Source organism: Xenopus tropicalis, chromosome 2 (genome assembly GCF_000004195.4).
Source record: "Xenopus tropicalis strain Nigerian chromosome 2, UCB_Xtro_10.0, whole genome shotgun sequence".
In the NCBI taxonomy this organism is placed as follows: domain Eukaryota; kingdom Metazoa; phylum Chordata; class Amphibia; order Anura; family Pipidae; genus Xenopus; species Xenopus tropicalis.
This window is the reverse complement of record NC_030678.2, coordinates 180292186-180319615: the sequence shown is the minus strand read 5'-3', so window position 1 is coordinate 180319615 and position 27430 is coordinate 180292186. Positions and strand designations below refer to the sequence as shown.

At 53.6% G+C, this 27430-nt stretch overlaps 1 protein-coding gene across 1 annotated transcript in view; it reads left to right on the top strand.

Moving 5' to 3' along the window:
- Positions 1-696: 696 nt before the first annotated feature.
- Positions 697-27430, top strand: part of LOC100489883 (FH2 domain-containing protein 1) — a 35289-nt gene continuing 8555 nt past the window's right edge. The window contains exon 1 of the mRNA XM_031897454.1: positions 697-1144. The gene's annotated coding sequence lies outside the window, so the exon portion shown is untranslated. The remainder of the gene's footprint in view (positions 1145-27430) is intronic.

Here is a 27430-nt window from a genome sequence, read left to right as displayed (position 1 = left end):
GGGGTACAGGGGGGCAGGGGAGGCAGATAGCGTTGGGGTACAGGGGGGCAGGGGGAGAGGAGGCAGATAGGGTTGAGGTACAGGGGGGCAGGGGAGGCAGATAGGGTTGGGGTACAGGGGGCAGGGGAGGCAGATAGGGTTGGGGTACAGGGGGCAGGGGAGGCAGATAGCGTTGGGGTACAGGGGGGCAGGGGGAGAGGAGGCAGATAGGGTTGGGGTACAGGGGGCAGGGGAGGCAGATAGGGTTGGGGTACAGGGGGCAGGGGAGGCAGATAGGGTTGGGGTACAGGAGGGCAGGGGAGGCAGATAGGGTTGGGGTACAGGGGGGCAGGGGAGGCAGATAGGGTTGGGGTACAGGGGGGCAGGGGAGGCAGATAGGGTTGGGGTACAGGGGGGCAGGGGGAGAGGAGGCAGATAGGGTTGGGGTACAGGGGGGGCAGGGGAGGCAGATAGGGTTGGGGTACAGGGGGAGGGGAGGCAGATAGGGTTGGGGTACAGGGGGGCAGGGGAGCCCTACAGACTTCCGGACAAGTTGCCATTAGATAGGGAGCTTTATAGTCGGATCTTTCCTGTAGAACTCGTCATACCAAGAATATAATTAGGAATAATAAGAGACACCCACAGCAGCCCAGGGAGAGACATAATGAATGGGAAGAGACAGCAGGGCCTGTATATTTATATATAGAAATGAGGGTTCAGGTGAGTGAGGCCCCGCCCACTGACACAGGTGCTGCTCAGAGAGATTCTCACTCACACTGACAGCCTCATACAGAGAGAGACAGCTGGGGAGAGAGAGCCCACAGACAGGGAGAGACATCCTATTACCTACAGAGACAAGCTGTGGAGAAAGAGCCCACAGACAGGGAGAGACATCCTATTACCTACAGAGAGAGACAGCTGGGGAGAGATTGGACTCGGATGTGACATCTCTGGCCCGAGACAATTAATAATGAAAAGACATTTGGGCTTTAGACTGACAGCCTAGAGACTGCTGGTTCTTGGGAGGACACAAGCCTTATCTTCAGCGAGACTGAGAGTGTGGGAGAGACATGCATTTCTCATACCCCTGAGAGACCACATTATCCACTTGCCATTAGAGTGCTGTCCAGGAAAGAGAGAGAGAGACAGTTGGTGCCCATTGTAGGTAAGTGGCTTTCCCTGGAGATGGAGGAGCCCAGCTGCCAGCACTGGGGGTGCCTGTGGGACCTTATAGCCATTATGGGGGGGCCCTACCTCTAGCTGCTAACGTGTGCCGGGGGCCCCCACCCCAGCCTTTAACTCATTATATCCATATATATATATATATATATATATATATATATATATATATATATATATATATATATATATAGTAAAGTCACTGAGATTCCTGCCGCAGACTGCACTGCTATCAAACAGCCCTGTGTATCCCTATGGGTCAGCCAATAGGTCTGTGGGATCCACCAGTGCAGGGGATGATGTGGTATTGGTGGGGCAGTCCTTCCTGAGATATTAAGGGGTGAGGTTCAGTCAGTATGCTGGGGGGGGGTCATGCATGGGATTAGGGGGTACCAGCTGTTGATACTTGGGGGGGTATCATGTTTGGGGGTGAGTGGGTGCCAGCTGCTGATACTGGGGGGGTTTCATGTTTGGGGGTGAGTGGGTACCAGCTGCTGATACTGGGGGGTATCATGTTTGGGGGTGAGTGGGTACCAGCTGCTGATACTGGGGGGGTATCATGTTTGGGGGTGAGTGGGTACCAGTTTGCTGATACTGGGGGGGTATCATGTTTGGGGGTGAGTGGGTACCAGCTGCTGATACTGGGGGGGTATCATGTTTGGGGGTGAGTGGGTACCAGCTGCTGATACTGGGGGGTATCATGTTTGGGGGTGAGTGGGTACCAGTTGCTGATACTGGGGGTATCATGTTTGGGAGTGAGTGGGTACCACTTCTGATACTGGGGGGGTATCATGTTTGGGGGTGAGTGGGTACCAGTTGCTGATACTGGGGGGTTTCATGTTTGGGGGTCGGTGGTGTACCAGTTGCTGATACTGGGGGGGTTTCATGTTTGGGGGTCGGTGGGTACCAGTTGCTGATACTGGGGGGTATCATGTTTGGGGGTGAGTGGGTACCAGCTGCTGATACTGGGGGGTTTCATGTTTGGGGGTGAGTGGGTACCAGCTGCTGATACTGGGGGGGTATCATGTTTGGGGGTGAGTGGGTACCAGCTGCTGATACTGGGGGTATCATGTTTGGGGTCGGTGGGGTACCAGCTGCTGATACTGGGGGGTATCATGTTTGGGGGTGAGTGGGTACCAGCTGCTGATACTGGGGGGGTTTCATGTTTGGGGGTCGGTGGGTACCAGCTGCTGATACTGGGGGGTATCATGTTTGGGGGTCGGTGGGTACCAGCTGCTGATACTGGGGGGGTATCATGTTTGGGGGTGAGTGGGTACCAGCTGCTGATACTGGGGGGTATCATGTTTGGGGGTCGGTGGGTACCAGCTGCTGATACTGGGGGGTATCATGTTGGGGGTCGGTGGGTACCAGCTGCTGATACTGGGGGGGTATCATGTTTGGGGGTCGGTGGGTACCAGCTGCTGATACTGGGGGGGTTTCATGTTTGGGGGTCGGTGGGTACCAGCTGCTGATACTGGGGGGTATCATGTTTGGGGGTGAGTGGGTACCAGCTGCTGATACTGGGGGTATCATGTTTGGGGTTGGTGGGTACCAGCTGCTGATACTGGGGGGTATCATGTTTGGGGGTCGGTGGGGTACCAGCTGCTGATACTGGGGGGTATCATGTTTGGGGGTCGGTGGGTACCAGCTGCTGATACTGGGGGGTATCATGTTTGGGGGTCGGTGGGTACCAGTTGCTGATACTGGGGGGGGTTTCATGTTTGGGGGTCGGTGGGTACCAGCTGCTGATACTGGGGGGGTTTCATGTTTGGGGGGTCGGTGGGTACCAGCTGCTGATACTGGGGGGGTATCATGTTTGGGGGTCGGTGGGTACCAGCTGCTGATACTGGGGGGGTATCATGTTTGGGGGTGAGTGGGTACCAGCTGCTGATACTGGGGGGGTATCATGTTTGGGGGTCGGTGGGTACCAGCTGCTGATACTGGGGGGTATCATGTTTGGGGGTGAGTGGGTACCAGCTGCTGATACTGGGGGGGTATCATGTTTGGGGTGAGTGGGTACCAGCTGCTGATACTGGGGGGTTTCATGTTTGGGGGTGAGTGGGTACCAGCTGCTGATACTGGGGGGGTATCATGTTTGGGGGTCGGTGGGTACCAGCTGCTGATACTGGGGGGGTATCATGTTTGGGGGTCGGTGGGTACCAGTTGCTGATACTGGGGGGGTATCATGTTGGGGGTCGGTGGGTACCAGTTGCTGATACTGGGGGGGGTTTCATGTTTGGGGGTCGGTGGGTACCAGCTGCTGATACTGGGGGGGTTTCATGTTTGGGGGTCGGTGGGTACCAGCTGCTGATACTGGGGGGTATCATGTTTGGGGGTGAGTGGGTACCAGCTGCTGATACTGGGGGGGTATCATGTTTGGGGGTCGGTGGGTACCAGCTGCTGATACTGGGGGGGTATCATGTTTGGGGGTCGGTGGGTACCAGCTGCTGATACTGGGGGGGTATCATGTTTGGGGGTCGGTGGGTACCAGCTGCTGATACTGGGGGGTTTCATGTTTGGGGTAGCAGCTCTCTGAGAGGGTGAGGGGTATAAGGGTATAATGTTTGCAATGGGAATTGTTATGGATTTGGTTTCTTCCCTCTGCCCTTGGTACCAACCTACTGGAGGGGCATTTGGGGTAGTAAGGGAGGTGCAACCTGGGCACTAGCATCTCAGTGAGGAGAGATTCATGCTTGGGGCAGTTGTGGCCGGTTGGCCCCTTGGGTATGGGCATGGCTGTGCCTGGGACCTGGGTGCCCCTGGGTGGGGGTACAGTAGGGGGCAGGCTCGGCCGGGGCACAGCAAGTTGGCAGATTGCTTAGTGATAGGAATAATGCTCTGAATAAACCAGGGTTCCACAGCAGAGTGGCTTATTGGGGTACCTGTAAGTTATAGGGGTGCCTGGGGGTATATTGGGGTGCCTATAAGTTATAGGGGTGCCTGGGGTTTTATTGGGGTGACTGTAAGCTTTAGGGGTACCTGTAAGTTTTAACATACCTCCCAACATTTGAAAAACAAAAAGAGGGACAAAAAGATTTGGCCACGCCCACTTTTGTGACCACGCCCCAATTAACACACCCCATTTTTTTCTAAAAATACTCGTTTTATATAGATGAAATGGCGGGATCAGATGCAAATGTGCTATACCCTCATACTGTACTACAGTGTTTTTCAACCTTTTTTGGGCAAAGGCACACTTGTTTCATGAAAAAAATCACGAGGCACACCACCATTAGAAAATGTTAAAAAATTTAACTCTGTGCCCAGCAGCAGTGCCCCCCTAGTACACTGGTGCCAAGAGCAGTGCCCCCCTAGTACATTGGTGCCAAGAGCAGTGCCCCCCTAGTACATTGGTGCCCAGCAGCAGTGCCCCCCTAGTACACTGGTGCCCAGCAGCAGTGCCCCCCTAGTACATTGGTGCCCAGCAGCAGTGCCCCCCTAGTACATTGGTGCCAAGAGCAGTGCCCCCCTAGTACATTGGTGCCCAGCAGCAGTGCCCCCCTAGTACATTGGTGCCCAGCAGCAGTGCCCCCTAGTACATTGGTGCCAAGAGCAGTGCCCCCCTAGTACATTGGTGCCCAGCAGCAGTGCCCCCCTAGTACATTGGTGCCCAGCAGCAGTGCCCCCCTAGTACATTGGTGCCAAGAGCAGTGCCCCCCTAGTACATTGGTGCCCAGCAGCAGTGCCCCCCTAGTACATTGGTGCCAAGAGCAGTGCCCCCTAGTACATTGGTGCCAAGAGCAGTGCCCCCCTAGTACATTGGTGCCCAGCAGCAGTGCCCCCCTAGTACATTGGTGCCAAGAGCAGTGCCCCCCTAGTACATTGGTGCCAAGAGCAGTGCCCCCCTAGTACATTGGTGCCCAGCAGCAGTGCCCCCCTAGTACATTGGTGCCAAGAGCAGTGCCCCCCTAGTACACTGGTGCCCAGCAGCAGTGCCCCCCTAGTACATTGGTGCCAAGAGCAGTGCCCCCCTAGTACATTGGTGCCCAGCAGCAGTGCCCCCCTAGTACATTGGTGCCAAGAGCAGTGCCCCCCTAGTACATTGGTGCCCAGCAGCAGTACCCCCCTAGTACATTGGTGCCCAGCAGCAGTGCCCCCCTAGTACATTGGTGCCAAGAGCAGTGCCCCCCTAGTACATTGGTGCCAAGAGCAGTGCCCCCCTAGTACATTGGTGCCAAGAGCAGTGCCCCCCTAGTACATTGGTGCCAAGAGCAGTGCCCCCCTAGTACATTGGTGCCAAGAGCAGTGCCCCCCTAGTACATTGGTGCCAAGAGCAGTGCCCCCCTAGTACATTGGTGCCAAGAGCAGTGCCCCCTAGTACATTGGTGCCAAGAGCCAGCCCCCCTAATACATTGGTGCCAAGAGCAGTGCCCCCCTAGTACATTGGTGCCCAGCAGCAGTGCCCCCCTAGTACATTGGTGCCAAGAGCCAGCCCCCCTAGTACATTGGTGCCAAGAGCAGTGCCCCCCTAGTACATTGGTGCCAAGAGCCAGCCCCCCTAGTACATTGGTGCCCAGCAGCAGTGCCCCCATAAGTCAGTGTGCCCCGTGGCCCCCCCTAATACATTGGTGCCCAGCAGCATTTTACTCTCCGGCGGCTTCAGCAGCATCTTCCCCTCACGTGCGCCGCCTCTGCACTTCTGCCTACACGCGACCGCACACAGGCCCTTTTATAACGTTGCGCCCCGTGCGTACTGACGTCACCCGTACACACGGGGCGCAACCAATGACAGGGCCCGGATTTTATTAAAGGGGGCCCGAGCTACTAAGAAAGACTGTAGCATCGCCGGGCCCCCTTTGAAAGTAAAAATTGCGGCCCTGCCTACGGCACACTAGTGTGCCGCGGAACAGCGGTTGAAAAACGCTGCTGTACTACCTAAGGAAGCCCACAGAGCCCCCCCCATACACAGTGCCCTTCATACACAGAGCCCCCCATGTACAGTACCCTTTATACACAGAGCCCCCCCATATACATTACCCCCCATACACAGTACCCTTTATACACAGAGCCCCCCCATATACATTACCCCCCATACACAGTACCCTTTATACACAGAGCACCCCCATATACATTACCCCCCATACACAGTGCCCTTCATACACAGAGCCCCCCATGTACAGTACCCTTTATACACAGAGCCCCCCCATATACATTACCCCCCATACACAGTACCCTTTATACACAGAGCACCCCCATATACATTACCCTTTATATACAGTACCCTTTATACACAGTGCCCCCCATATACAGTGCCCCCCATATACAGTACCCCCCATACACAGTACCCTTTATATACAGTACCCTTTATACACAGAGCCCCCCCATATACATTACCCCCCATACACAGTACCCTTTATACACAGAGCCCCCCCATATACATTACCCCCCATACACAGTGCCCTTCATACACAGAGCCCCCCATGTACAGTACCCTTTATACACAGAGCCCCCCCATATACATTACCCCCCATACACAGTACCCTTTATACACAGAGCCCCCCATATACATTACCCTTTATATACAGTACCCTTTATACACAGTGCCCCCCATATACAGTGCCCCCCATATACAGTACCCCCCATACACAGTACCCTTTATATACAGTACCTTTTATACACAGAGCCCCCCCATATACAGTACCCCCATACACAGTACCCTTTATACACAGTGCCCTTCATACACAGAGCCCCCCCATATACAGTACCCCCATACACAGTACCCTTTATACACAGAGCCCCCCATACACAGTACCCTTTATACACAGTGCCCCCCCATATACAGTACCCCCATACACAGTACCCTTTATACACAGAGCCCCCCATACACAGTACCCTTTATACACAGTGCCCCCCATACACAGTGCCCACCATACACAGTGCCCACCATACACAGTGCCCCCCCCAAACACAGAGGCCCCCCCATACACAGAGGCCCCCCCATACACAGAGGCCCCCCCATACACAGAGGCCCCCCCATACACAGAGGCCCCCCCATACACAGAGGCCCTCCCCATACACAGAGGCCCCCCCCATACACAGAGGCCCCCCCCATACACAGAGGCCCCCCCCATACACAGAGGCCCCCCCATACACAGAGGCCCCCCCATACACAGAGGCCCCCCCATACACAGAGGCCCCCCCCATACACAGAGGCCCCCCCCATACACAGAGGCCCCCCCATACACAGAGGCCCCCCATACACAGAGGCCCCCCCATACACAGAGGCCCCCCCATACACAGAGGCCCCCCCATACACAGAGGCCCCCCCATACACAGAGGCCCCCCCATACACAGAGGCCCCCCCCATACACAGAGGCCCCCCCATACACAGAGGCCCCCCATACACAGAGGCCCCCCCATACACAGAGGCCCCCCCATACACAGAGGCCCCCCCCCCCCCCATACACAGAGGCCCCCCCCATACACAGAGGCCCCCCCATACACAGAGGCCCCCCCCATACACAGAGGCCCCCCATACACAGAGGCCCCCCATACACAGAGGCCCCCCCATACACAGAGGCCCCCCCATACACAGAGGCCCCCCCATACACAGAGGCCCCCCATACACAGAGCCCCCCATACACAGAGGCCCCCCCATACACAGAGGCCCCCCCCATACACAGAGGCCCCCCCCATACACAGAGGCCCCATACGCGCTCCGACTCCTTCCGCTGCTTCTCTCCTGCGGCTCCTTCGCCGGCGGTCCCTGGCCCTTTTATAAGGTTGCGCCCCCTGGGTACGTGTGACGTCATTACGCACGGGCGCAACCTTATAAAAGGGGCAGGGACCGCCGGCGAAGGAGCCACAGGAGAGAAGCAGCGCATGGAGTCGGAGCGCTCATCCCGCTGTCACGGATCCTTCTATGAATGTGCCGCATTTCTGTAATCTATTACATGCAGGGAACTATCCGGGACAGCGGGACGCGCTATAGAAAGCGGGACAGTTGGGGGTATGAGAGACCCATGTACTTATGCCTTATTGGGTTGGCCACACCCCTTGCACTCTCATACAGTGTTTAGCAGGAGGGTGTGGCTTCCTCTGTGTCTCAGGAATAGGTCACTGAGCCTGGGATCAGAACAAGGCCCCAGTAAAGCCTTATTGCCCTGGAGTCACCATCTTCTCTAGAGAAAGTCGGGGACTGGGACAACATGAACGAGGACCAGTTAGATAGTTACTCCTGTAGAGCAGGGTGGCACCAAACATGGTCCTTAACCCTATGGGTTCCTACACTATTCATTAGTCTTTTGCCATGGCACCAAAAACAATCCTCAAGATTTAATGCAGACTAAATCATTGACTTTAACACTAAAATGGTCCCTGTGCAAGCTTGCACGAGTAACAGCAGCTATTAGAAGGCACATTGCATTAAACACGAGAGACACATAATTAGTGCAAAAGAGCTTTCAGTGCCGTATGGGGGTGACTTATAGACAATGTGCGCAGACCTGATGGCTTTGAAGTTTTATTTGTTTCTTATCTAGCATTAATGGCTTTGGGCCACTGAGATACAGAGGAACAGGCGGGGATGCTCTCCATAATAAACATAATGTTCTAGCTGGGCCCAAACTGGTTCTGGGCATAAAAAGTGGCACCAAAATGCCATTAGTTTCTTATTTATCCAATAAATAAATAAGATTGCCTGGGGGTATATTGGGGTGCCTGGAGGTATATTGGGGTGTTTCCTGAAGGCTTTTCTCACGCTGTTTGTATTAAACCCAGAATAAAAGTGGGGGGTGGGGGGGTTATATCTGGATTCACTGGCAGAGTCCGGCGGGGAATGGAGAGTTGACTCTGACCCACACCCTGACTCCTCCCCCTTACCCTGACTCCTCCCCCTTACCCTGACTCCTCCTCTTTATTTATTTGAGCGGAACCGTGTCTTGTCTATTGGGGAAACGGCTCCATGTGTAACTACAGGTGTTTCTGCTGCCGCTACTGGTACTGCTGCCTGTGCTGGTACTGGTACTGGTACTGCTGCCTGTGCTGGTACTGGTACTGGTACTGGTACTGCTGCCTGTGCTGGTACTGGTACTGGTACTGCTGCCTGTGCTGGTACTGGTACTGGTACTGCTGCCTGTGCTGGTACTGGTACTGCTGCCTGTGCTGGTACTGGTACTGGTACTGGTACTGCTGCCTGTGCTGGTACTGGTACTGCTGCCTGTGCTGGTACTGGTACTGGTACTGGTACTGCTGCCTGTGCTGGTACTGGTATTGCTGCCTGTGCTGGTACTGGTACTGCTGCCTGTGCTGGTACTGGTACTGCTGCCTGTGCTGGTACTGGTATTGCTGCCTGTGCTGGTACTGGTACTGCTGGTTGTGCTGGTACTGGTACTGCTGCCTGTGCTGGTACTGCTGCCTGTGATGGTACTGGTACTGGTACTGGTACTGCTGCCTGTGCTGGTACTGGTATTGCTGCCTGTGCTGGTACTGGTACTGCTGGTTGTGCTGGTACTGGTACTGCTGCCTGTGCTGGTACTGCTGCCTGTGCTGGTACTGGTACTGGTACTGGTACTGCTGCCTGTGCTGGTACTGGTATTGCTGCCTGTGCTGGTACTGGTACTGCTGCCTGTGCTGGTACTGGTACTGGTACTGGTACTGCTGCCTGTGCTGGTACTGGTATTGCTGCCTGTGCTGGTACTGGTACTGCTGCCTGTGCTGGTACTGGTACTGCTGCCTGTGCTGGTACTGGTATTGCTGCCTGTGCTGGTACTGGTACTGCTGGTTGTGCTGGTACTGGTACTGCTGCCTGTGCTGGTACTGCTGCCTGTGATGGTGCTGGTACTGCTGCCTGTGCTGGTACTGGTACTGCTGCCTGTGCTGGTACTGCTGCCTGTGATGGTGCTGGTACTGCTGCCTGTGATGGTGCTGGTACTGCTGCCTGTGCTGGTACTGGTACTGCTGCCTGTGCTGGTACTGGTACTGCTGCCTGTGCTGGTACTGGTACTGGTACTGCTGCCTGTGCTGGTACTGGTACTGCTGCCTGTGCTGGTACTGGTACTGGTACTGGTACTGCTGCCTGTGCTGGTACTGGTACTGCTGCCTGTGCTGGTACTGGTACTGCTGCCTGTGCTGGTACTGGTACTGGTACTGCTGCCTGTGCTGGTACTGGTACTGGTACTGCTGCCTGTGCTGGTACTGCTGCCTGTGCTGGTGCTGGTACTGCTGCCTGTGCTGGTACTGGTATTGCTGCCTGTGCTGGTACTGGTATTGCTGCCTGTGCTGGTACTGGTATTGCTGCCTGTGCTGGTACTGGTACTGCTGGTTATGCTGGTGCTGGTACTGCTGCCTGTGCTGGTACTGGTACTGCTGGTTATGCTGGTGCTGGTACTGCTGGTTATGCTGGTGCTGGTACTGCTGCCTGTGCTGGTACTGGTACTGCTGGTTATGCTGGTGCTGGTACTGCTGCCTGTGCTGGTGCTGGTACTGCTGGTTATGCTGGTGCTGGTACTGCTGCCTGTGCTGGTACTGGTACTGCTGGTTATGCTGGTGCTGGTACTGCTGCCTGTGCTGGTGCTGGTACTGCTGCCTGTGCTGGTACTGGTACTGCTGGTTATGCTGGTGCTGGTACTGCTGGTTATGCTGGTGCTGGTACTGCTGCCTGTGCTGGTACTGGTACTGCTGGTTATGCTGGTGCTGGTACTGCTGCCTGTGCTGGTGCTGGTACTGCTGGTTATGCTGGTGCTGGTACTGCTGCCTGTGCTGGTACTGGTACTGCTGGTTATGCTGGTACTGGTATTGCTGCCTGTGCTGGTACTGGTATTGCTGCCTGTGCTGGTACTGGTACTGCTGGTTATGCTGGTGCTGGTACTGCTGCCTGTGCTGGTACTGGTACTGCTGGTTATGCTGGTGCTGGTACTGCTGCCTGTGCTGGTACTGGTACTGCTGGTTATGCTGGTGCTGGTACTGCTGCCTGTGCTGGTGCTGGTACTGCTGCCTGTGCTGGTACTGGTACTGCTGGTTATGCTGGTGCTGGTACTGCTGCCTGTGCTGGTACTGGTACTGCTGCCTGTGCTGGTGCTGGTACTGCTGGTTATGCTGGTACTGGTACTGCTGGTTATGCTGGTGCTGGTACTGCTGCCTGTGCTGGTGCTGGTACTGCTGCCTGTGCTGGTACTGGTACTGCTGGTTATGCTGGTGCTGGTACTGGGGCAAGTGCTTATGGCTGTGTGATGCGCTCACCCTCTGTCCCTTTACCCTCACTGAGAGGGTTAATACCATGTAGCACAGGGGGGTCCTGATTGGTGCACTTGTTTCTGTCCCATGATCCACAACTGAGATGGGTCGGACTGGGCCTCCCAGGGAACCTGGTATCCGGGGCCCACTTGTGATGGGACTGCAACATGCTTTGCTAATGGGAAATTTCTCAGACAGGGGCCCGTTGGGAGCCACTCGGACCCTACAGGAAATTTCTGCCCCCCGTTGTATTTCTTGGTTGGAGTGAGCTCTGGGGTTGCTATGGGGGGCCCCGTGTCCCTTGGTTGGGTTTCTGGGACCCACATCCTACACTTGCTTTGCTGACAACCCAAACCCAACTGAGTGATGATGGGCTCCTGGGGGCCCCGTGTCCCTTGGTTGGGTTTCTGGGACCCACATCCTACACTTGCTTTGCTGACCAACCCAAACCCAACTGAGTGATGATGGGCTCCTGGGGGCCCCGTGTCCCCTAGTTGTTGGGATGAGCATATTGGGGAGCATTGGGACAGAATATGATGATGATAATTCAGGAAACTCCTAGAAATACTTTGCTCGTTAGTGTCGTTAGGGGAGGGTGACTCAGGGATTGTGCAATGAGCCATTAGGGTCCTGGTTCCGGCCAGCAGATCTGGATCCATCGGTACCTTTATATTTTGGGGGGACATTTACCAAGATCATCAGTTCCTCGGCCAGAAATCACATTTAATAATTCTCTCCCTGTGGGGCCCGGACCAGAACTGCCCCAGTCACGTGATGGGCCCCCAGGAAGTGATGTGGCTCCCACTTAATGTGGCTGCATCTGTGGCTTGATCCTTGAAGGGTTAACTAGTGGGGGGTCCAAAAGAGAGAAGTTACAGATATATAGAAACATTGGGGTAACAGTCACCCCGCTATAGTTCCAGGGGTACCCAGGGCACAAATAAGCACTCACCCCAAATCCCTCCCTAACTGGCCTTCAGGCTGGGCCCCCTTAGCCCATAACAAGGTTACAGATATATAGAAACATTGGGGTAACAGTCACCCCGCTATAGTTCCAGGGGTACCCAGGGCACAAATAAGCACTCACCCCAAATCCCCCCCTAACTGGCCTTCAGGCTGGGCCCCCTTAGCCCATAACAAGGTTACAGATATATAGAAACATTGGGGTAACAGTCACCCCGCTATAGTTCCAGGGGTACCCAGGGCACAAATAAGCACTCACCCCAAATCTCCCCCTAACTGGCCTTCAGGCTGGGCCCCCTTAGCCCATAACAAGGTTACAGATATATAGAAACATTGGGGTAACAGTCACCCCACTATAGTTCCAGGGGTACCCAGGGCACAAATAAGCACCCCAAATCCCCCCCTAACTGGCCTTCAGGCTGGGTCCCCTTAGCCCATAACAAGGTTACAGATATATAGAAACATTGGGGTAACAGTCACCCTGCTATAGTTCCAGGGGTACCCAGGGCACAAATAAGCACCCCAAATCCCCCCCTAACTGGCCTTCAGGCTGGGCCCCCTTAGCCCATAACAAGGTTACAGATATATAGAAACATTGGGGTAACAGTCACCCCACTATAGTTCCAGGGGTACCCAGGGCACAAATAAGCACTCACCCCAAATCCCCCCCTAACTGGCCTTCAGACTGGGCCCCCTTAGCCCATAACAAGGTTACAGATATATAGAAACATTGGGGTAACAGTCACCCCGCTATAGTTCCAGGGGTACCCAGGGCACAAATAAGCACTCACCCCAAATCCCCCCCTAACTGGCCTTCAGGCTGGGCCCCCTTAGCCCATAACAAGGTTACAGATATATAGAAACATTGGGGTAACAGTCACCCCGCTATAGTTCCAGGGGTACCCAGGGCACAAATAAGCACTCACCCCAAATCCCCCCCTAACTGGCCTTCAGGCTGGGCCCCCTTAGCCCATAACAAGGTTACAGATATATAGAAACATTGGGGTAACAGTCACCCCACTATAGTTCCAGGGGTACCCAGGGCACAAATAAGCACCCCAAATCCCCCCCTAACTGGCCTTCAGGCTGGGCCCCCTTAGCCCATAACAAGGTTACAGATATATAGAAACATTGGGGTAACAGTCACCCCGCTATAGTTCCAGGGGTACCCAGGGCACAAATAAGCACTCACCCCAAATCCCCCCCTAACTGGCCTTCAGGCTGGGCCCCCTTAGCCCATAACAAGGTTACAGATATATAGAAACATTGGGGTAACAGTCACCCCGCTATAGTTCCAGGGGTACCCAGGGCACAAATAAGCACTCACCCCAAATCCCCCCTAACTGGCCTTCAGACTGGGCCCCCTTAGCCCATAACAAGGTTACAGATATATAGAAACATTGGGGTAACAGTCACCCTGCTATAGTTCCAGGGGTACCCAGGGCACAAATAAGCACTCACCCCAAATCCCCCCCTAACTGGCCTTCAGGCTGGGCCCCCTTAGCCCATAACAAGGTTACAGATATATAGAAACATTGGGGTAACAGTCACCCCACTATAGTTCCAGGGGTACCCAGGGCACAAATAAGCACTCACCCCAAATCCCCCCCTAACTGGCCTTCAGGCTGGGCCCCCTTAGCCCATAACAAGGTTACAGATATATAGAAACATTGGGGTAACAGTCACCCCGCTATAGTTCCAGGGGTACCCAGGGCACAAATAAGCACTCACCCCAAATCCCCCCCTAACTGGCCTTCAGGCTGGGCCCCCTTAGCCCATAACAAGGTTACAGATATATAGAAACATTGGGGTAACAGTCACCCCGCTATAGTTCCAGGGGTACTCAGGGCACAAATAAGCACCCCAAATCCCCCCCTAACTGGCCTTCAGGCTGGGCCCCCTTAGCCCATAACAAGGTTACAGATATATAGAAACATTGGGGTAACAGTCACCCCGCTATAGTTCCAGGGGTACCCAGGGCACAAATAAGCACTCACCCCAAATCTCCCCCTAACTGGCCTTCAGGCTGGGCCCCCTTAGCCCATAACAAGGTTACAGATATATAGAAACATTGGGGTAACAGTCACCCCGCTATAGTTCCAGGGGTACCCAGGGCACAAATAAGCACCCCAAATCCCCCCTAACTGGCCTTCAGGCTGGGCCCCCTTAGCCCATAACAAGGTTACAGATATATAGAAACATTGGGGTAACAGTCACCCCGCTATAGTTCCAGGGGTACCCAGGGCACAAATAAGCACTCACCCCAAATCCCCCCCTAACTGGCCTTCAGGCTGGGCCCCCTTAGCCCATAACAAGGTTACAGATATATAGAAACATTGGGGTAACAGTCACCCCGCTATAGTTCCAGGGGTACCCAGGGCACAAATAAGCACTCACCCCAAATCCCCCCTAACTGGCCTTCAGGCTGGGCCCCCTTAGCCCATAACAAGGTTACAGATATATAGAAACATTGGGGTAACAGTCACCCCGCTATAGTTCCAGGGGTACCCAGGGCACAAATAAGCACTCACCCCAAATCCCCCCCTAACTGGCCTTCAGGCTGGGCCCCCTTAGCCCATAACAAGGTTACAGATATATAGAAACATTGGGGTAACAGTCACCCCGCTATAGTTCCAGGGGTACCCAGGGCACAACATCACTAGTGGGCACCATTTTCCCCTTGTGAGTGTGAGCTCAGTTGAACAGAACAGTAGGACTGGGCACTTGGTACTTTCTGCAGAACTTCCTAAAAGATACCACCGGGTCACTGTGGTTCTGCCCATACACACACAGGGGCACTTTGAGGGGGGCGCTATAGGGACAGGCGTTGGGCACTGCCAGGGGGAGTTGGTACATGGGGCAGTAGGAGACTGGGGGGATGGAATGGCAGTATGGCGCTCATGCAGGGAGTAACATAGTAGGCTGGGTGTTGGGTCTGGGGGCAGTAATAGAGTAGGCTGGGGGCAGTAATAGAGTAGGCTGGGGGCAGTAATAGAGTAGGCTGGGGGCAGTAATAGAGTAGGCTGGAGGCAGTAATAGAGTAGGCTGGGGGTAGTAATAGAGTAGGCTGGGTGTTGGGTCTGGGGGGGCAGTAATAGAATAGGCTGGGGGCAGTAATAGAGTAGGCTGGGGGCAGTAATAGAGTAGGCTGGGGGCAGTAATAGTGTAGGCTGGGGGCAGTAATAGTGTAGGCTGGGGGCAGTAATAGAGTAGGCTGGGTGTTGGGTCTGGGGGCAGTAATAGAGTAGGCTGGGGGCAGTAATAGAGTAGGCTGGGGGCAGTAATAGAGTAGGCTGGGTGTTGGGTCTGGGGGCAGTAATAGAGTAGGCTGGGGGCAGTAATAGAGTAGGCTGGGTGTTGGGTCTGGGGGCAGTAATAGAGTAGGCTGGGTGTTGGGTCTGGGGGCAGTAATAGAGTAGGCTGGGGGCAGTAATAGAGTAGGCTGGGTGTTGGGTCTGGGGGCAGTAATAGAGTAGGCTGGGGGCAGTAATAGAGTAGGCTGGGGGCAGTAATAGAGTAGGCTGGGGGCAGTAATAGAGTAGGCTGGGGGCAGTAATAGAGTAGGCTGGGGGCAGTAATAGAGTAGGCTGGGTGTTGGCTCTCTGGCCCTTAAAGGAAGTGGTGGTTTTTCTGAAGGTGGAACTGATGGGGCAGAAGGACTTGTTGGGGGAGACGCCTGGAAGACTTGGGGCAGGGCAGAACTTGCAGGTGCTGGGGGGGGCGGGGCAGAGAAAGAAGGCGGGGCTTCATGTTTTGTAAATGGGAATATTTGTTTCCTTTGTCCCTTTGTTACGGAGTCAGGTTCCGTCTCTTTGCCACAATCCCTTCCAGGAGACCATGACCCGCCGACTATTTCTGCCCCTGACATTTGCTGCCAGACGGGTTCTGTTCATTTAGCAAATAACTGGGGGGGGGGGGCATTCATGTTCTTTTTGCCCCCAGCTGTCTCCTGCATCTCTTCCTATTTCACTTTCTACCATTGTGGCTTAAATGCACTAATCTTCCTTATGTGTAAAGCTGCTGCCCCCACTGCCCCCACTGCCCCCACTGCCTCGAATCCTGTTCTACCCATTTAGTACTTGGGGGTTCTCTCCCCAAACTTTCTCTCTCATCTTGTTTTAGCTGTTTGTGCTCCAATGATGTGCGGGTGGGGAAACCTCAACCTGTACCCAACCCCATACCCACAGAACCTCAACCTGTACCCAACCCCATACCCACAGAACCTCAACCTGTACCCAACCCCATACCCACAGAACTTCAACTTGTACCCAACCCCATACCCACAGAACCTCAACTTGTACCCAACCCCATACCCACAGAACCTCAACCTGTACCCAACCCCATACCCACAGAACCTCAACTTGTACCCAACCCCATACCCACAGAACCTCAACTTGTACCCAACCCCATACCCACAGAACCTCAACCTGTACCCAACCCCATACCCACAGAACCTCAACTTGTACCCAACCCCATACCCACAGAACCTCAACTTGTACCCAACCCATACCCACAGAACCTCAACCTGTACCCAACCCCATACCCACAGAACCTCAACCTGTACCCAACCCCATACCCACAGAACCTCAACTTGTACCCAACCCATACCCACAGAACCTCAACCTGTACCCAACCCCATACCCACAGAACCTCAACCTGTACCCAACCCCATACCCACAGAACCTCAACCTGTACCCAACCCCATACCCACAGAACCTCAACTTGTACCCAACCCCATACCCACAGAACCTCAACCTGTACCCAACCCCATACCCACAGAACCTCAACTTGTACCCAACCCCATACCCACAGAACCTCAACTGTACCCAACCCCATACCCACAGAACCTCAACCTGTACCCAACCCCATACCCACAGAACCTCAACTTGTACCCAACCCCATACCCACAGAACCTCAACTTGTACCCAACCCATACCCACAGAACCTCAACCTGTACCCAACCCCATACCCACAGAACCTCAACCTGTACCCAACCCCATACCCACAGAACCTCAACTTGTACCCAACCCATACCCACAGAACCTCAACCTGTACCCAACCCCATACCCACAGAACCTCAACCTGTACCCAACCCCATACCCACAGAACCTCAACCTGTACCCAACCCCATACCCACAGAACCTCAACTTGTACCCAACCCCATACCCACAGAACCTCAACCTGTACCCAACCCCATACCCACAGAACCTCAACCTGTACCCAACCCCATACCCACAGAACCTCAACCTGTACCCAACCCATACCCACAGAACCTCAACCTGTACCCAACCCCATACCCATAGAACCTCAACCTGTACCCAACCACATACCCACAGAACCTCAACCTGTACCCAACCCCATACCCATAGAACCTCAACCTGTACCCAACCCCATACCCATAGAACCTCAACCGTTACCCAACCCCATACCCACAGAACCTTAACCTGTACCCAACCCCATACCCATAGAACCTCAACCTGTACCCAACCCCATACCCACAGAACCTCAACCTGTACCCAACCCCATACCCACAGAACCTCAAGCTGTACCCAACCCCATACCCATAGAACCTCAACCTGTACCCAACCCCATACCCACAGAACCTCAACCTGTACCCAACCCCATACCCACAGAACCTCAACCTGTACCCAACCCCATACCCACAGAACCTCAACCTGTACCCAACCCATACCCACAGAACCTCAACCTGTACCCAACCCCATACCCACAGAACCTCAACCTGTACCCAACCCATACCCACAGAACCTCAACCTGTACCCAACCCCATACCCACAGAACCTCAACCTGTACCCAACCCCATACCCACAGAACCTCAATCTGTTCCCAACCCCATACCCACAGAACCTCAACCCAACCTGCTAAACCTTAACCCGCACCCAACTCTAACCCATACCCACAGAACCTCAACCTGCATCCGAGTCTAACCTGTACCCAACCCTAACCTGCAAAACCTAACTGGACCTTATCTTCCCTTTCCCCCAACCTCTACTTCACTTTTCCACCAACCTCTTCTTCTTCCCTTTCCCTCCGACCTTTTCTTCTTCCCTTCCCCCAACCTCTCCTTCTTCCCTTTCCCCCAACCTCTTCTTCCCTTCTTCCCTCTTTTCCAACTTCTTCTTCCTTATTTTTCCAACTTCTTCTTCCCTTCCCCCCAACCTCTTTCTTCCCTTTTTTCCAAAATTCTTCCTTCCCACCCCAACTTTTCCTTCTTCCCTTTTTTCCAACTTCTTCTTCCCTTTCCTCCTGAACTCCTCTTCTTCCCTTTCCCCCAAATTGTTCTTCCCTTCTTCCCTTTTTTTTCCAACTTCTTCTTCCTTTTCCCCCTGACCTTTTCTTCTTCCCTCCCCCAACCTCTTTTTTCCCTTTTTTCCAACTCTTTATTCCCATTTCCCCCAACCTTTTCTTCTTCCCTTTCCCCCTGACCTCTCCTTCTCTTCTTCCCTTTTTTCCAACTTCTTCTTCCCTTTCACTGACCTCTTCTTCTTCTTCTTCCCTTTTTCCAATTTCTTATTCCCTTTCCCCCATCCTCTTCTTCTTCTACTTCTGTTTTTCCCTTTTCCCCAACTTCTTCTTCTTCCCTTCTTCTTCTCTTTCCCCCTGACCTCTTCTTCTTCTTCCCTTTTTTCCAATTTTTTTCCCTTTTCCCCCAACCTCTTCTTCTTCCCTTTCCCCCGACCTTTTCTTCTTCTTGCTTTTCCTCCCGAACTCTTCTTCTTCCCTTTTTTTCCTACTTCTTTTTCCCTTTCCCCGACCTCTTCTTCTTCTCTTCTTCCCTTCTTTCCAGCTTCTTCTTCCCTTTCCCCCTGATCTCTTCTTCTTCCTTTTTTCTAACTTCTTTTTCCCTTTTTCCAACTTCTTCTTCCCTTTCCCCCAACCTTTTCTTCTTCTTGCTTTTCCTCCCGAACTCTTCTTCTTCCCTTTTTTTCCTACTTCTTTTTCCCTTTCCCCGACCTCTTCTTCTTCTTCTTCCCTTTTTTCCAGCTTCTTCTTCCCTTTCCCCCCGATCTCTTCTTTTTCCTTTTTTCTAACTTCTTCTTCCCTTTTTTCCAACTTCTTTTTCCCTTTTCCCCCGACCTCTTCTTCTTCCCTTTTCCCCCGACCTCTTCTTCTTCCCTTTTCCCCCAACCTCTTCTTCTTCCCTTCTTCTTCCCTTTCCCCCTGACCTCTTCTTCTTCTTGTTCTTCTTCTTCTTGTTCTTCTTCTCTTCTTCCCTTTTTTCCAGGTTCTTCTTCCCTTCCCCCGATCTCTTCTTTTTCCCTTTTTTCCAACTTTTTCCTCCCTTTCCCGTGACCTTTGCTTCCTCCCTTTCCCCCCCAACCTCTTCCTTTTGACCCTACCATATACTCTGTCCTTTTTCTTTCAGTGATTGGCTAGGACAGGATGGTGCATTGTGGGAGTCCTAGATAGAAGCGCTATATAACCCTTGTATAATAACCTAGTAGAATGGGCAATTATTGCCCCATCAGTGTTGGTCACATGAAGTCTCGGGTGACTTGCTCCTTTGGTTGCCGGCCCAGGTGAGCGCTGGGAGGAATGTTTGCGTGTTGGTGTTTATTTTGGGGGCACGCCCTGCTGCTGCCACATGAGTATTTTTAGATGGAGCAAAGAAAATATTTCAATAGAGTTGGGGCAGTTGCTGTTTCCGTGCATGTGCCGAGTGTTTTCTTTGAACATAAAGAGTCTGAATCAAACAAGGACACAAATTGCCTCCGTAATGTGACTGTCTCTGTATTGTGTTATGGCACTGACTGTCTCTCTGTCATGAAGTCATATGTATTTGTGTATAAGTGTATATTGTGTTTTTGCACTCTCTCTAGGCTGTCTCTCTCTTATGAAGTGTTTAAGCACATTCTCTGCCTCAGACAAATGTATCCTCTCTTGCATTACAGTCTCAGGTCTGTGGGTTGCTATGGGTTTCCATGTTGATGCTGCCCATCCCTTGGATATTGTCTCTGTGCTTCCTCTCTCTCAGCACTGGGAGGGTCTCCATATGGTTTCAATCTCTCTCTCTCTCTCTCTCTCTCTGGTTCCTCTCTCTCAGCACTGGGAGGGTCTCCATATGGTTTCAATCTCTCTCTCTCTCTCTCTCTCTCTCTGGTTCCTCTCTCTCAGCACTGGGAGGGTCTCCATATGGTTTCAATCTCTCTCTCTCTCTCTCTCTCTCTGGTTCCTCTCTCTCAGCACTGGGAGGGTCTCCATATGGTTTCAATCTCTCTCTCTCTCTCTCTCTCTCTCTCTCTCTCTCTCTCTCAGCACTGGGAGGGTCTACCTATGGTTTTTAATCTCTCTCTCTCTCTCTCTCTCTCTCTCTCTCGTTCCTCTATGGTTCCTCTCTCTCAGCACTGGGAGGGTCTCCCTATGGTTTCACTCTATCTCTCAGTAGGTGTCTCTCAGTGCTGAGTATTTGGGTCTCTGGCAGTGGGTGTCTCTCAGTGCTGAGTATTTGGGTCTCTGGCAGTAGGTGTCTCTCAGTATTTGGGGCAGTGTAGCAGGAAGTGGGGCTCATCCCCTACTGCCCCCTGGTCACATCGCTGGCACAGCCGGCTCTCCCTGGGCCTGTAGGTCTGTCGGTGCCGACCCAGTTCAATCTCCAGGCTGTGGGCACTCAGTCTGTACTGGCTCAGGATCTGTCTGTCTTTGGGCTTCTGTAGCCTTTCCAGGTATGGGGCCCGTCTGTATTCCCTCCCTAGTGATTGGTAGATCGTAAGCTTCTGGGAGTTTGCTATTTCTTCCCTCCAATCACAGATACAGTGGCTTGCAAAAGTATTCAGCCCCCTTGAACTTTTCCACATTTTGTCACATTACAGCCACAAAAATACAAAGTGGGGTACACGGGAGAGACCAATACAAAGTGGGGTACACGGGAGAGACCAATACAAAGTGGGGTACACGGGAGAGACCAATACAAAGTGGGGTACACGGGAAAGCCCAATACAAAGTGGGGTACACGGGAGAGACCAATACAAAGTGGGGTACACGGGAAAGCCCAATACAAAGTGGGGTACACGGGAAAGCCCAATACAAAGTGGGGTACACGGGAGAGACCAATACAAAGTGGGGTACACGGGAAAGCCCAATACAAAGTGGGGTACACGGGAAAGCCCAATACAAAGTGGGGTACACGGGAAAGCCCAATACAAAGTGGGGTACACGTGAGAAGTGGAAGGAAAATCAGACATGATTCCAAACATTTTTTACAAATAAATAAGTGCAAAGTGGGGTGTGCGTAATTATTCAGCCCCCTTTGGTCTGAGTGCAGTCAGTTGCCCATAGACATTGCCTGATGAGTGCTAATGACTAAATAGAGTGCCCCTGTGTGTAATCTAATGTCAGTACAAATACAGCTGCTCTGTGACGGCCTCAGAGGTTGCTAAGGGAATATTGGGAGCAACAACACCATGAAGCCCAAAGAACACACCAGACAGGTCAGGGATAAAGTTATTGAGAAATATAAAGCAGGCTTAGGCTACAAACAGATTCCCAAAGCCTTGAACCTCCCACGGAGCCCTGTTCCACCGATCATTCAGAAATGGCAGGAGTATGGCACAACTGTAACCCTACCCAGGCACGGCCCCCCCCTAAACTCACAGGCCCAACAAGCGCTGATCAGAAATGCAGCCAAGGGGCCCATGGTGACTCTGGGGGGGCTGCAGGGATCTACAGCTCAGGGGGGGGAATCTGTCCGACAACTATTAGTCGTGCACTGCACAAAGTTGGCCTTTATGGGAGAGGGGCAAGAAGAAAGCCATTGTTACCAGAAAACCATAAGAAGTCCCGTTTGCAGTTTGCCACAAGCCGTGGGGGGGGGGGGGGGGGGGGCAAACATGTGGGAGAAGGGGCTCTGGTCAGATGAGACCAAAATGGAACTTTTTGGCCAAAATGCAAAACGCTATGTGTGGCGGAAAACTAACCCTGCACATCACTCTGAACTCACCATCCCCACTGTCACATATGGGGGGGCAGCATCATGCTCTGGGGGGGCTTCAGCAGGGACAGGGAAGCTGCTCAGAGTTGGTGGGAAGATGGATGGAGCCAAATACAGGGCAATCTTGGAAGAAAACCTCTTGGAGTCTGCAAAAGACTTGAGACTGGGGCGGAGGTTCCCCTTCCAGCAGGGCAACGACCCTAAACATAAAGCCAGGGCAACAATGGGTTAAACATATCCATGTGTTAGACTGGCCCAATCACAGCCCAGATCTACATCCAATGGGGAATCTGTGGCAAGATCTGAAAACTGCTGTTCCCAAAGGCTGACCATCTAATCTGACTGAGCTGGAGCTGTTTTGCAAAGAAGAATGGGCAAGGGTTTCAGTCTGTAGATGGGCAAAGCGGGTAGAGACATACCCTAAAGCCTGGCAGCTGGAATTGCAGCAAAAGGGGGTTCTACAGAGTATTGGGGGGCTGAATAATTACGCACACCCCACTTTGCACTTATTTATTTGTAAAAAATGTTTGGAATCATGTATGATTTTCCTTCCACTTCTCACGTGTACCCCACTTTGTATTGGGCTTTCCCGTGTACCCCACTTTGTATTGGGCTTTCCCGTGTACCCCACTTTGTATTGGGCTTTCCCGTGTACCCCACTTTGTATTGGGCTTTCCCGTGTACCCCACTTTGTATTGGGCTTTCCCGTGTACCCCACTTTGTATTGGGCTTTCCCGTGTACCCCACTTTGTATTGGGCTTTCCCGTGTACCCCACTTTGTATTGGGCTTTCCCGTGTACCCCACTTTGTATTGGGCTTTCCCGTGTACCCCACTTTGTATTGGGCTTTCCCGTGTACCCCACTTTGTATTGGTCTCTCCCGTGTACCCCACTTTGTATTGGTCTTTCCCGTGTACCCCACTTTGTATTGGGCTTTCCCGTGTACCCCACTTTGTATTGGTCTTTCCCGTGTACCCCACTTTGTATTGGTCTTTCCCGTGTACCCCACTTTGTATTGGGCTTTCCCGTGTACCCCACTTTGTATTGGGCTTTCACGTGGAATTCCAATAAAATGGATTCATGTTTGTGGCTGTAATGTGACAAAATGTGGGAAAGTTCACGGGGGCTGAATACTTTTGCAAGCCACTGTATATTGCTCTTTTGACTGGTTTATTGATTGTTTTACTTGGCCTTTAGTCAGTGGGTGGGGGGCTTGGGTGGGCAGGGTACTGATGAGTTGTTTCAGGGCACAAGGCTTTCCCTGGGTCTCATTGTGCAACAAGGCTTTATGGGGGTAGGTCCTGGGGTTGCTGTTGTGTAGGTGTGCCCAGTATGAGAGCGCCCTCTTCTGTATGGCAAACAGTAGGGGAATCTGCCCAGCTCAGCCCGACAGGCACTGTTTGGGGGGCTCCGGGGGGTGTGTAGGTGTGCCCAGTATGAGAGCGCCCCCTGCTGTATGGCAAACAGTAGGGGGAATGTGCCCAGCTCAGCCCGACAGGCACTGTTTGGGGGGCTCCGGGGGGTGTGTAGGTGCCCAGTATGAGAGTGCCCCCTGCTGTATGGCAAACAGTAGGGGAATGTGCCCAGCTCAGCCCGACAGGCACTGTTTGGGGGGCTTGGGGGGGTGTGTAGGTGCCCAGTATGAGAGCGCCCCCTGCTGTATGGCAAACAGTAGGGGAATGTGCCCAGCTCAGCCCGACAGGCACTGTTTGGGGGGCTTGGGGGGGTGTGTAGGTGCCCAGTATGAGAGCGCCCCCTGCTGTATGGCAAACAGTAGGGGAATGTGCCCAGCTCAGCCCGACAGGCACTGTTTGGGGGGCTCGGGGGGACCTGGAGGAGGTGCTTGCAGAATTCCAGATGGAATATTCCTGTTAGAGTCCCATTTGGGTGGGTCTGGGTAGGGGATTGGACCCCACACTTCACTGCTGTAGAGAAGAATTGGGGGGATGACACTGTTGAAGGGGGTACAGGTGTCTCCTGATGGCAGAGAAGGTCCTTTAGAGCTACTGCTGGTTTTAGGCTTCTTGATTGGCTGATTTCTAGGCCCAGGTAAGTGTACCTGTTGTACAGTAGGAAGGAGGGTGTTGTTTGGCATCTCCAGAGCCGCCTGGAACTGTCATTTAACGACCCCCCCTACTCACTGCCACTTAGTGTGTAACTGACATTTATATTATTCCTACCAAAGGGCAGAACTTTGCACTTATCAACATTGAACCCCATTTCCCAGTTTGCTGCCCAGTTTCCCAGTCAAATCTCCCAGCAAAGCGGCACATCCTGCATGGAACTTATAGGGTGATTATAGCCCCCCCATAATAACAATGTCACCCACTTTGTGAAGCCTTCTCCATTTGTAATAGCATAATAATATAATATACACTGAATGGGAGTGAGTTGGGGGGATCCTTAATGGAGAAGGATCTGGGGGTTTTTGTTGATAACAAGTTGTCTAATTCCAGGCAGTGTCATTCTGTGGCTACTAAAGCAAATAAAGTGCTGTCTTGTATAAACAGGGCATTGACTCAAGGGATGAGAACATAATTTTGCCCCTTTATAGGTCCCTGGTAAGGCCTCACCCTGAGTATGGGGGCAGTAACAGTGAGTATGGGGGGCAGTGACTGTGAGTATGGGGGGCAGTAACAGTGAGTATGGGGGGGCAGTAACAGTGAGTATGGGGGGGCAGTGACAGTGAGTATGGGGGGCAGTTTTGGGCTCCAGTCCTTAAGAAGGATATTAATGAGCTGGAGAGAGTGCAGAGACTGCAACTAAACTGGTAAAGGGGATGGAAGGGTTAAACTACTGGGGGATGTTGGGTAGGGGGTTCCTCACGGTGAGGGCAGTGAGGGGTTTGGGGAATGCCCTGCCGGGGGATGTTGGGTAGGGGGTTCCTCACGGTGAGGGCAGTGAGGGGGTTGGGGAATGCCCTGCCGGGGGGTGTTGGGTAGGGGGTTCCTCACGGTGAGGGCAGTGAGGGGGTTGGGGAATGCCCTGCCGGGGGATGTTGGGTAGGGGGTTCCTCACGGTGAGGGCAGTGAGGGGGTTGGGGAATGCCCTGCCGGGGGATGTTGGGTAGGGGGTTCCTCACGGTGAGGGCAGTGAGGGGGTTGGGGAATGCCCTGCCGGGGGATGTTGGGTAGGGGGTTCCTCACGGTAAGGGCAGTGAGGGGGTTGGGGAATGCCCTGCCGGGGGATGTTGGGTAGGGGGTTCCTCACGGTGAGGGCAGTGAGGGGGTTGGGGAATGCCCTGCCGGGGGATGTTGGGTAGGGGGTTCCTCACGGTGAGGGCAGTGAGGGCAGTGAGGGGGTTGGGGAATGCCCTGCCGGGGGTGTTGGGTAGGGGGTTCCTCACGGTGAGGGCAGTGAGGGGGTTGGGGAATGCCCTGCCGGGGGATGTTGGGTAGGGGGTTCCTCACGGTGAGGGCAGTGAGGAGGTGTGGGAATGCCCTGCCGGGGGATGTTGGGTAGGGGGTTCCTCACGGTGAGGGCAGTGAGGGGGTTGGGGAATGCCCTGCCGGGGGGTGTTGGGTAGGGGGTTCCTCACGGTGAGGGCAGTGAGGGGGTTGGGGAATGCCCTGCCGGGGGATGTTGGGTAGGGGGTTCCTCACGGTGAGGGCAGTGAGGGGGTTGGGGAATGCCCTGCCGGGGGATGTTGGGTAGGGGGTTCCTCACGGTGAGGGCAGTGAGGGGGTTGGGGAATGCCCTGCCGGGGGATGTTGGGTAGGAGGTTCCTCACGGTGAGGGCAGTGAGGGGGTTGGGGAATGCCCTGCCGGGGGGTGTTGGGTAGGGGGTTCCTCACGGTGAGGGCAGTGAGGGGGTTGGGGAATGCCCTGCCGGGGGGTGTTGGGTAGGGGGTTCCTCACGGTGAGGGCAGTGAGGGGGTTGGGGAATGCCCTGCCGGGGGGTGTTGGGTAGGGGGTTCCTCACGGTGAGGGCAGTGAGGGGGTTGGGGAATGCCCTGCCGGGGGGTGTTGGGTAGGGGGACTTGTGCTGCAGATTATGGGCTGGTGTTTATGGGGGAACTTTTGGAGCCAGAAGGTCTGATACAAACCTTGGCTTCACGGCTTGGATGTGTCAGGGAGCCACGTGAGCTGACATTCCCTTATGATAATAATATTAGACCCGGTGTTTAGTATAAGTGGCAGGCAGCCATGTGTGGCTTTAGTTTACTTGTAATAATATCATTGTGGGTTTTTGGTGGGGCAAGTTGCACGTGAACAAGTTGGCACAACACGGCACGGAGGCAGCTGAGTGGGTTTCAGCCCAATGGGGTTCTGCCAACTCTTTCTCCATGCGTTTTGTTTGCCAACCTTGATGGTCTCGGTGGAATGGATGGAATTTGTGGTTTCCAAGTTCCTTGGCGGGAGGGGCCAGTGGGTTTCCTACTTAAATTCACGTGTTGGGTTCCCTGTGCCTCGGAGCAGCTTGGATTAGTTTATGATTCACAGAATAAAGTACTGGTGTCTTGGTCCCGACCTACCCAGCATGTCTCCTATTGGGCCTCCCTCCTATGGTGGGCATGGAGTTGGTTGGAAAGAGATGTCAGCCCCTCTTACTGTGCTATCTCTGTGTAAGCATTGGATGATTGCCACCCCGGGGTGGGTATTCCTGCCAGCAGAGGAACACCTAAAAGCCCTTGTGCCACCTCCTATAGACATTTATAGCAACTGTCTCTGTCGGTGCAGGGGCTCTTGGACCCATGGGAGGTGGAACCGCAGTTTCAGCCATTTCTCTGCTGGAGGGAAGACACATGGGGGGTCATGGTGGGAAATGTGGCCAAGGAGGAATCAGTTGAGTAGTTTTGGGGGTTACTGAGAATCTCAGTAGGGATGGGGCTCTCGTTTATATGTAGCCACTTGGCCATCGATTGGGCCACAGATTATTGTTGGCAATAGAGTCCCATTCTCGCTCACTCGTGGCACCAGTTGTACCCAGGTGGTTATGGGGTGATGCCACCCAGGTGGTTGGGGGGATGCCATGCCGGGTATCCAAGGAACTGGGGCACCACTCAAAGCTGTAGGAGATGTGTATCTGGGGGTTACTGGGAAAGCCAGGGACAGGGCCCCACGACCTCCTTCGGTTTTACAGAACTTAAAGAACTTTTTGGGTTGGGTTTCTAAAGAGGAATCGTTATTTATGTTTTGCCATTGGATTATATGGGATCAGTATGAGCGGCTTGTTGGGGTACGGTGAGGG